Genomic DNA, 9419 nt, shown 5'->3' with positions numbered 1-9419 from the left:
CTCCGAGCTCAAAAGTCAAAGTAAACAAACGCGAAAATTACGTCTGCCAAGCGGTTTCGCGATCCGACCATGTTAAACGGGTTAAACTGTTCAGCTCGAGCGAACGGCGAAATAGCAAAAAATTCATTTCGCAGAAGAGACGTTTCTATTTTTGTTTCGCTGCGACGATCTCCGATTTTAATTAACCCGCTCCTTTCAATAAATTTGTGGGCGAGTTTCTGTCGTCCTAAATTTGTTTACCTAAACATGAACCCGTATGAAAATCATCAGGTTTTTTATTGGACACGATGTTATTGGGGACGGAATTTAGTTCAGTACGAGAATTTCAGTTATTGATCATATATTCATATATTAATAATAATATCGCTTATTAACTCTCATTTCCTTAACAACGTCATCAACGTCATCAGAGAATTAAAAAAGGAATAATGTTAACTTACAGAAAATTGTGTACAGTTGATATGAATTAACTTATAAATAACTAAAAATCCGAAATTTAAATTGCATGACCTAATATCTGTAAAATACTGACAATCGTCCTCTTCAAATTCGAGTTCACCTGAAAATAACACTTTTATTTTCTGAAACATTTTTCTATTTTGTATATTTTGCTCTATAAAATCGTGCAGCATTCAACGTGATAAAATATAAATTTATATAAACTTCGAAACGAACGACTAAAATTTCGAATCTACTTTCGAGTTATTCCATTTAATCTCCAATTATTGTGACAAAGATCATTTTCTTTAACGAACGCGAACCGTGCGCCAAGCAAGCAAGATAACAAAGAAATTCTTCGTTGTTCTCCTTTCTCGGATGAAATTCCACGTCGGGTACGGGCGCTGATCGTAAAACAACGCTGGGCCGATCGAGTTCTTTTCGTCGTTTGTGCACCCGCGGTGAAACGGGTCGATGAGCGTCGCGTGAAAGGCAAATCACAAATCGGTGTGTCTAGTTTCTACGGTCCCATAAACGAATTCTTGCGCAATGCGAGACAATAGCCGTGCCCGTGAACGGCGAACTTGATTGAATTATGTTGATTCCGGTGAAAACCGTATTGTTTCGACTGACGTTCGATGATTATTCGGTCATCGATCACAGCCGCCGCTAAATTAACCCTTAACCTAGTATCGGCCAATGAACTCATTTTCAAATTGAAAGTTCTTAACCTCTTGCCCTATGATTTATTTCTTAACTATGATTGATACAACTACTTCATCGTTAGTATTGTATTAAAGAAAGAAACAATTTTGATGCTTATTTTATGTCTAAGTTTACTCCATCTCCCAAAACTTAACGATTAATAATAGAAAAGTAATATTTAATATATATTAAAAAGAAATAATTTTTTAAAAATGCTGTCAGTGTTTTCAGTATATTTGTTGAATTGATTTAAGTTATGGGAGATCGTGGAATTTTAAAATTTTAGTAGGCTATGCGTATTGCAAACAAAATGTTAATTACCTTATTTGCTTTAACGGTCTTATTCAATTTGTTCGGTTTATTAAACTGATTAAGGAAATAGCGATAAATCACACAGGAAATCCAATTTTCTTTGAAACTATATGCCGTGGATGTTCGGTCGATTTCCTCGTTTAAAAATGCGCGTAAATTAATGAATTTACTCCAGTCGGGGCTCCCCGTCGTGAAAGTGCACACCTCGGGGCGCTTCACGAACATTCTCGGAAATAAAGGCTGACTTATCGGTAGATTTTGAAACGAACAGACCGTGATCAACCGAAGAAAGGAAAAAGAAAGGAAAGAGGATTCTGATGATTGATTACGAAAATGTGGATTTTATACATGTATACACAAAAATAAATACGTAGAACGTAAAACGGAGAAATAATTACGATAATTTAAGAATATTGTTCATTTGTTTTCTACAAATTAAAATTCTTATGACGATAAATCTTCTACTTAACCTCCGTGTTTATCATCCAAATAAAAATGAATAATAATGTAATTAAAGGCTATGATGGCTAAAATTTCATTCACCACGATTGTTTTAATATTAAAATTATTCTATATTAATACAAGTGTCATTTTAATGTAAATTTATTTTAATATTAAAGAACGTAACGGTAACACTAATTTTTTTAGCATTTATTTGAGTAATTGCTTATGGTAATGTTATAAAAAATATCGATCCTCTGACGTGCTTCACTGTAAATGTATCTATAGCATTAACCTGGTTTCCTTTGGTGGTGGGTTGTAAGGGTTAAATTACTTTAGAAAATTTTGACTTTGCATAAAGATCCACGATCTACTGATCACGCTATCACAACGATATCATGGAGGTATGATGTAGGTCAGCGTCGATTATCGTTGCATCGTCAGCGAGAGGAATCTCTCGTGATGGATTCGTGTGGATCACGTAAAGGGGACGATGGGAAGAGGATAGGCTGACCGATCGAAATGGAAAGGTGGGAGGAGGTGGAACCAGTGTGTGACCATAAGCGACTTTGAGAGAGAAATGTCTGCTAGCGATGGAATCAGATGCGCCGAGTTTCCTAATCAATTATCTTCCTGACAGATTTAATCTTCACTCACAGAGAAGTTACGAACAGGCTACAAGTACAATATCCTCAGCTTTATAGATTATTTTCTAGAAAGTTGTATGAAAGTTCCATTTCCTGTAGGAATAAATATAATAACTGAAATGAAATACTATATTCAGTTTTATCGAATTCTGTATTGTAGAATTATCTAGTAAATATTATTAAAATTTGTATTTTATTTTGAGAAACTTTTATATGCTACAGAAGCATTAAGATTCATTGTATTGTGAGTTTTGAGTTTGCCGATTAATGATTTCCGATTACATTCCCTACTTATTACAGAAAAAATTAAGAACTTTAGATATTTTAATCACTTGTACAAAGTTCATTATTCTTATCTAGTAGTTCATGACACTTTTGCTATAATAGAAGTGAAATAGGATTTGTTATCAATTGGTAACTTCATTGATTTACTAGCAAATAAATTGTTATCAACATTCTATATAACTTAAGGAATTAGTGATTGAAAAGTTCTTGTAAATTGATTATCTTATAAGGAATAAATGCCTCACGGTTTGGTACCATTTACAAGACACTCGAACCCATCGCTAGCGTTCACCATTCTGCCCGACGAAAGAAGGTGAAATGGTCCCGCATAATTGATTATGCATCGATGCACACGCGGTTTCCCCTTCTACGACAATGGAAGATTGGTCGAATACTATTCCGAGAACGGCGTCCACGTGTATTTACGCAGCAGTTACTGCAACTTTCTATGTTAACCTACCTTAATTAGTCTATCATTCACAAAAACAACAAAGGCAATATAGTCTGATCCACAAAATCAGAAAGAATATGAGCAATGTTTTGTATTAAAATTGAAACATAAATAGAATTCCATTATTCACATTAAAATGATTCTAAACAAAAAGTTTGGAAAAGGCATTAAGCGTTCAAGTAGTTGAGCCAAAGAACTAAGGGATTCAATTTCAAGAAAAGATTCAACGAGAAGATATTGATAAGTACAAAAAGAATTCGCAACTTTCGAGGCGTCTTCTTCCAAATTTCGTCGGCCAATTATCTAATTCATCGTCGGCTTCATTACGATCGAGGAATTGCGCAATGGGTTGTGCCATCGATGAAAATCCCTCTCCGTCCGCGTTATCTGCTCGGTGTGATAACTGGCCGATTATAGTTTGCATGTGTCCTTTTCCTATGCCGTGGAAACCAGTAAATCTTGTACGTGCCACATCGTCTCCCGTTTCGCTTTCTGCACGTGTGCACGGTTTCGCGATTAATTCTATCGCTGCCGCCTATTAATTCCGCTGACACAGAAAAATTAGTATCTCCAGTCGATAAGGCGATTCTACTTCTTCCATCTTTGCAATTACGCAACCGGCGCCCCCATAATTGAATTCGAAACGCTAGAAACAACAGATAAGGGAATACAATGAGAGAGCTGACGACAGAGACGTCTGTGCAAGAATAATAATGACCGACTCCTCGATACCGCGGAAATAATAGATCGCTTCTATTGTACCATTTAACTCTCCTGTGGTCTCCAAACGAGCGTTGGGTTCGCGATTCTCAGTAGTACAGGGAAATGCTAATATTGGATTAATTGTCGCTAAAAACAGAATAAAGTACAAGTAAAAACTGAATTATAACAGAAGTAAAAAAATGGTGAATTATTTCTGGCATTTAACTTTTCCTGGTTTCCCAACAAGTTCTGTATTTACAATCTTTCGAACATTCAATTATATAATCCATACAAAACCATAAAAACCAGAATAAAATAAGAACGAAGAAATAGAATTAGAATAAAAGTAGAAAAATGGAAGACAATTTTCGTCGTTTATCTCTTACATAATCTTCGAATAAATTTATATTAGTCGATGCTAAAAATAGAGCGAAAATGAAAATAAAAATAGAATTGAAATAAAAGTAAGGAATTGACTTGTAAGATCAATGTACACAGGAATTTTTTCAAATTTTTTTCCGTCATGTATCTAGTTTATTTTTCCTCAAAGCGTAATCGTGTCAATAAATTTTATCTTCAAGAATGCGCATGTAAGTGTCAGCGTTCTAATCGCGACCACGTTCGGTGACCGACGACCCAGTATGTTAATACTTTCTCTTTCCTTAAGTATTCTTTTGTTCCTATACACCTGTATTGTTCGTCGGAGACACAGCTGGGCCTCGACAATGCGATAACAGGTCACGAAGGTAATGGCCCCGTTTTTTCCTCTCGCTCCTACCTACGTTTTCCTCCATACCGTTCAATGAATAGAACCAGGCATCTATGAAATTTTTTCTCAGACAGGTTCTAACAGCGTTCCTACGTTAACCGGTCGTCCTCCTCATAAATAAACATAATGATCGAACGATCGTCCGTCGATCGTCGAGACCAGCGTTTGTATTGTACAAAAATTGTACACGTGTGAATGAATCGAATATAACAATGATAATAATGATAATGATCATATATCTCATTATAGATCACGTAGAAAAAAGTTCGAGATCACTGGAAAAAAACAATTGAAAAAGTAGAATAATAAAGAAAGAAAATAATAAGGAAAAGGAAAATAATAAAGGAAATTTAATATAATAATAATAGTAGTTATAACAATCGCGTTTGTTATTACAAGCAATATAAGAAGCACTGAAAAGAATAAAAGCCAAAAGAAAAGTGGAGATAGAGTTACATATACAGGAAAGAAGAATGATGAAAAATGAATGAGGAACTCAGAGAAAAAGGGGAAAGTACTTATATTGCAGGGGTGTAAGAAGGTTGATTGTCAGCATAATAGCTGCTTTTAAGCTTGATCTATTGTAAGCCCACGCCTATTCTTAACGCAGAAACGTGTACTAAAATCCGTGGTCTACTTATGACGGTTCGAATAATCGTAATATAATCCTACATTTACGCAGAACTTCTGAAAAGAATATTAAATGCATTACTAAATAATTTATCATCAGCTTCTCGAATGAATAAACCAAAGAAAGAACAATAAATTGTTCTTTTCATTACGCTTTTTAAAAAGTAATTTTAAGGAAAGAGAAATAGAACGAGTGATCTAGTTAATAATTATTTCCCCTTGTCGCGCGATGAGAATAATATCAAGCAGAACCAACTTTAAATACACAGCCATCGATGCAGAACCCCGGATTTGTATGCAAATCTTCAATTTTAAACCCCAATTCGTAACAAAGAAAATTAGACATAATTTAATTTCTCGCGTTAGGGGTTGCGTCGCGCGCATACCACATACGTATACAGTGTTGAACTTCATCTCGCTGGATTCTGCGAGTTAGGAAGTGCAGCGAGTGTATGAATAATCCGCATTCCAGTTATTATGTCCTGTATCCTACGTGCATCCGAAACGTCGCGTGGAATCACGTGAATCGCAGAAAACGTGACTCGGTGCGCGACGTCAACATCAATCATAAACATCCGCTCGATTATATACCTAGTAGTACACGATCGCCGATTACGCTGCACGTTGCCGTATAACGCCGCGTTCAGATATGCTACCGCGACCTTTGGCGGTAGGTCATGGTGCACGAGTGTCAACGACGTTTCCACGTTTCACCCTTTGTCGTCGTATTTCTACTCCCGAATAAAGCTGCTTTACCTTTCTGGTTTTATGAAACCTGATATTTGTGCAAAATAAAATTCTGTTACTATACTTTCGTCTAAAGTTTCGGGAAAAGTACTAAACTCAATTTATTATATATAACCGCGCATTATTATATATACTGTTACTACTGTCCATTCTGTGGAAATTAATTTTCGGCGCACAAAATTAATATAACGGCAAATGATTATCGTAATCATTGTCAAATTGTCTAGCTGGGTGCATGATTACAAAATCTTTTTAATTAAACACTAACTGCTTGGTATTGTAAATTAACATGTTAAAAAGTACGAGACTGATAAGTCACGTTAGCAATGAATAGTTTGGTTCGCATCGTGAAACTTGATGATAATGATTACACTGCAAATTTTTATGCAAAATCAGATTTGAATTCCAACTCACTGAAATTCAAACTTGGATTGCGGATTTTTATGCATTTATAGGACATTTGTAAGTGGAACTTTGCATAGAATGCCTATATCTAATAAGAAAAAAAAATATACAGTTTAAATTTAAGTTTGAATTTAACAATTCATAACGATTCTTCTTCAGCAGCTTTCAGTAGGCCCGCTATAAACGCTTCAAAGAAAAATAGTTCACCGTCTCTGTAATCGACACACAGCTCTCTTACCTTTCATCGCAACTCCGCTATAAACGTACCCTAAGTAACAAATCATAGTAGTAGAGCGAGGTGCGGTAGTAAGTCTGGATGCGGCCTAACAGTGTCATCAGTAATCGCCGGCGCGCGGCTGTGGTCCTTGATTACAGATCGGTTAGGTATATACTGTTAGGTGTGTATGCACTCGCGGATCCGTGGCGTTTGGCGCCGGTGCCTGGCGCTCGTTGAACCCGCACGCGTCTCCGCGCGTCCATTCTACGCTGCGCGCGAATTGCAACCGGCATCTAGATAATGCATATGCAAGCTGAGAGCCTACTCGAATTTCATAGGAAAACGTTCACGAAGAACGTGAGTACACGGTAAACACTGCGTCAACGTCGGGTATTGATTTTACTCAATTAACCTATGTGTCACCTTATTAGCGGTGTGCGGCTACACCGAAACAATCGTCCGAACGAATTAGTGTTCGGAGTTAGCGAGATTTGATCTTGCGATTGTTGGAAAAAACGATGAAGTGGTAAATGTCGTTGATTCGCGGTGGAATCTTCGTTGTGTGAATTGCGAATAAAAATCTTTTCGCTGTGAAAATTGCGACGAAGAAAAAAAGACAAGAAATTCTTTTGGTGTAGAAGTTAGAAATAGGCATTGACGTAAGCTCCTAGTTGAGAAGTAGAGGGCATAAACTCATTATCTTTGTAATATGATAATTTTATTATAAAATAACATTTTTATTATTTTTCAAGGATTATACAGTTGTATTTCAATTCATTCAATTATTGTCTACATAAGTATTTATAAATTTCAATAATGAAACAGCCTTGTAACTACTTTTAAACTATTACAATATGTAGTTTCAAAAAATCGGAGACTTCAAAAGTTTTTCATTGAAAAATACTAAATATATTATAAACTGATATAAAAATCTCTCAAAATCCACCATTATAAATCAAAGCAATGATTGTGGGAAAGTATTAAGCGGACAGAATGATAGCTTTAAACGTATCTATCAAGAAGAACGAATTCAAAGTGGTCGATGCGCCGTTCCATGTTCAGACGCGTCGTCGTAGTGTCCTTCTACTTGACACTATCATGGCCGCTGTCTTTCATTGGTCCCGGGGTCGCTGTTTTTTCGACGCTGGCAATTCCAAGGAAACTGTCCGCGCACAATTGGCCGCTTTGTATCTGTCCACTTCGTCATTTTTTGCGGTTGACGGTCGGATGCAACGCGTTCCACAGGACACCGTGTATGTTGGCTCTCTCGTGTTTGTTGGACCACGTCGCCGATACTGTGTCCTTCCTTCCCTTAGCCGCTACGCGGGAATCCGGCTGGCTACGAGACATCCGTAGCAATGGTGGCCCTTGGACGGGAAGCCCTTCAAATTTTGACACCGGAGGATTGGTGCTTGTTACCGGAGATCCGCTCGTGTTCAACCGGGAAAGCGTTGGCTTCCCTAGGGATAAAGGGATTTAAGCTGCCATGGTGAAACGTTACTTAAAACACAAAACAGAAGCTTTTCTCTTCTATTAGTTTACAATTTTTTTCTATTAGACGTGCGTAGAATATCTCTTTTTCAAAGTCTAGTACAATGTTTCTATGATGTTTCTATTTCTTTAATATTGAATATTGTACGTGCTTTCTATTCTATCGTTGTGTTCTTTTGCTAGGAGCCCGCGTCATCGAGTTATTAATTTCAAAAGGAAATTTAAGATGAATTCTTTAAGAGCTCTTGAAACTTTAAGACTCGTTAAGAGGCCTTGCCCTTTTATTTCACGTAAAATTGAAAATCCGATAAGCGGGCTGCGGAACTTTGCAGACTCGCAAGGAACAAGAATTTTTAAAGAATTTTAAACTGTCAGATTTCATGCAACCTACCGCGGTTTCGTCTTATTTCGAATTTACCGAGGTTGTTGGAGAAATTAAGAATTATATTTTGCAGATTCCACTGATGATTGCCTCGCGTTACGGTGGAGAATAATAAAGAACGGATTGTGTAAAACCGAACTTCAACGCTTTCATTGTGAGCTTGAGAAAAAATACTCATAAATATTTACCATATTTTAATTACTGTTAAAGCTTCAGTGTTTATTGAGTCGTTTACCTTCGAGGCTGCGGAACGCATTAGACTTCAATCCTTCGGTTGTTTGCCGGATAAAATTGAAATTATCGAAACAATAATCATTAAGATTAATCCCGTCAAGGTTATTTACTCACGTATTTGACTTCAATTTAACTTAATGGAATTTAATTTAATTTAATTCCGCAATCATTCTCCTCCTTTATTTCCTTAAATTAAAAAAAGTAAAATCTATCTAAACACAATTAACTCTTTAGACAACATTTTTTCAAACCGAAAAGAAAGCCCACGTAAATCAAGGAACAAAGCTATCTCCTCCCAACATAGCACATATCGATGCACTACACAAACCTCAACATCAACTATCAAACTTTATAATTTTCCATCGAATCAATGGCTGCCCGAGAATCGTCTTTCAACAGCAAATGTTTAAAAACTCCCCGTCAACTACAAACAATAAATCAATTCCACTCAAAGCAATCACAAAAAACGTGTTTGGAAACAACCATTGACAAAGTTTCTAATTATTCCAGAACGCACGGTATTTCCATTCGAACTCTCTGACCCGGAGTCCCGAGTCGACCGG

This window comes from Nomia melanderi, chromosome 7 (assembly GCF_051020985.1).
Source record: "Nomia melanderi isolate GNS246 chromosome 7, iyNomMela1, whole genome shotgun sequence".
In the NCBI taxonomy this organism is placed as follows: domain Eukaryota; kingdom Metazoa; phylum Arthropoda; class Insecta; order Hymenoptera; family Halictidae; genus Nomia; species Nomia melanderi.
The sequence above is the reverse complement of the archived record's forward strand: the minus strand, read 5'-3'. Positions refer to the sequence as shown.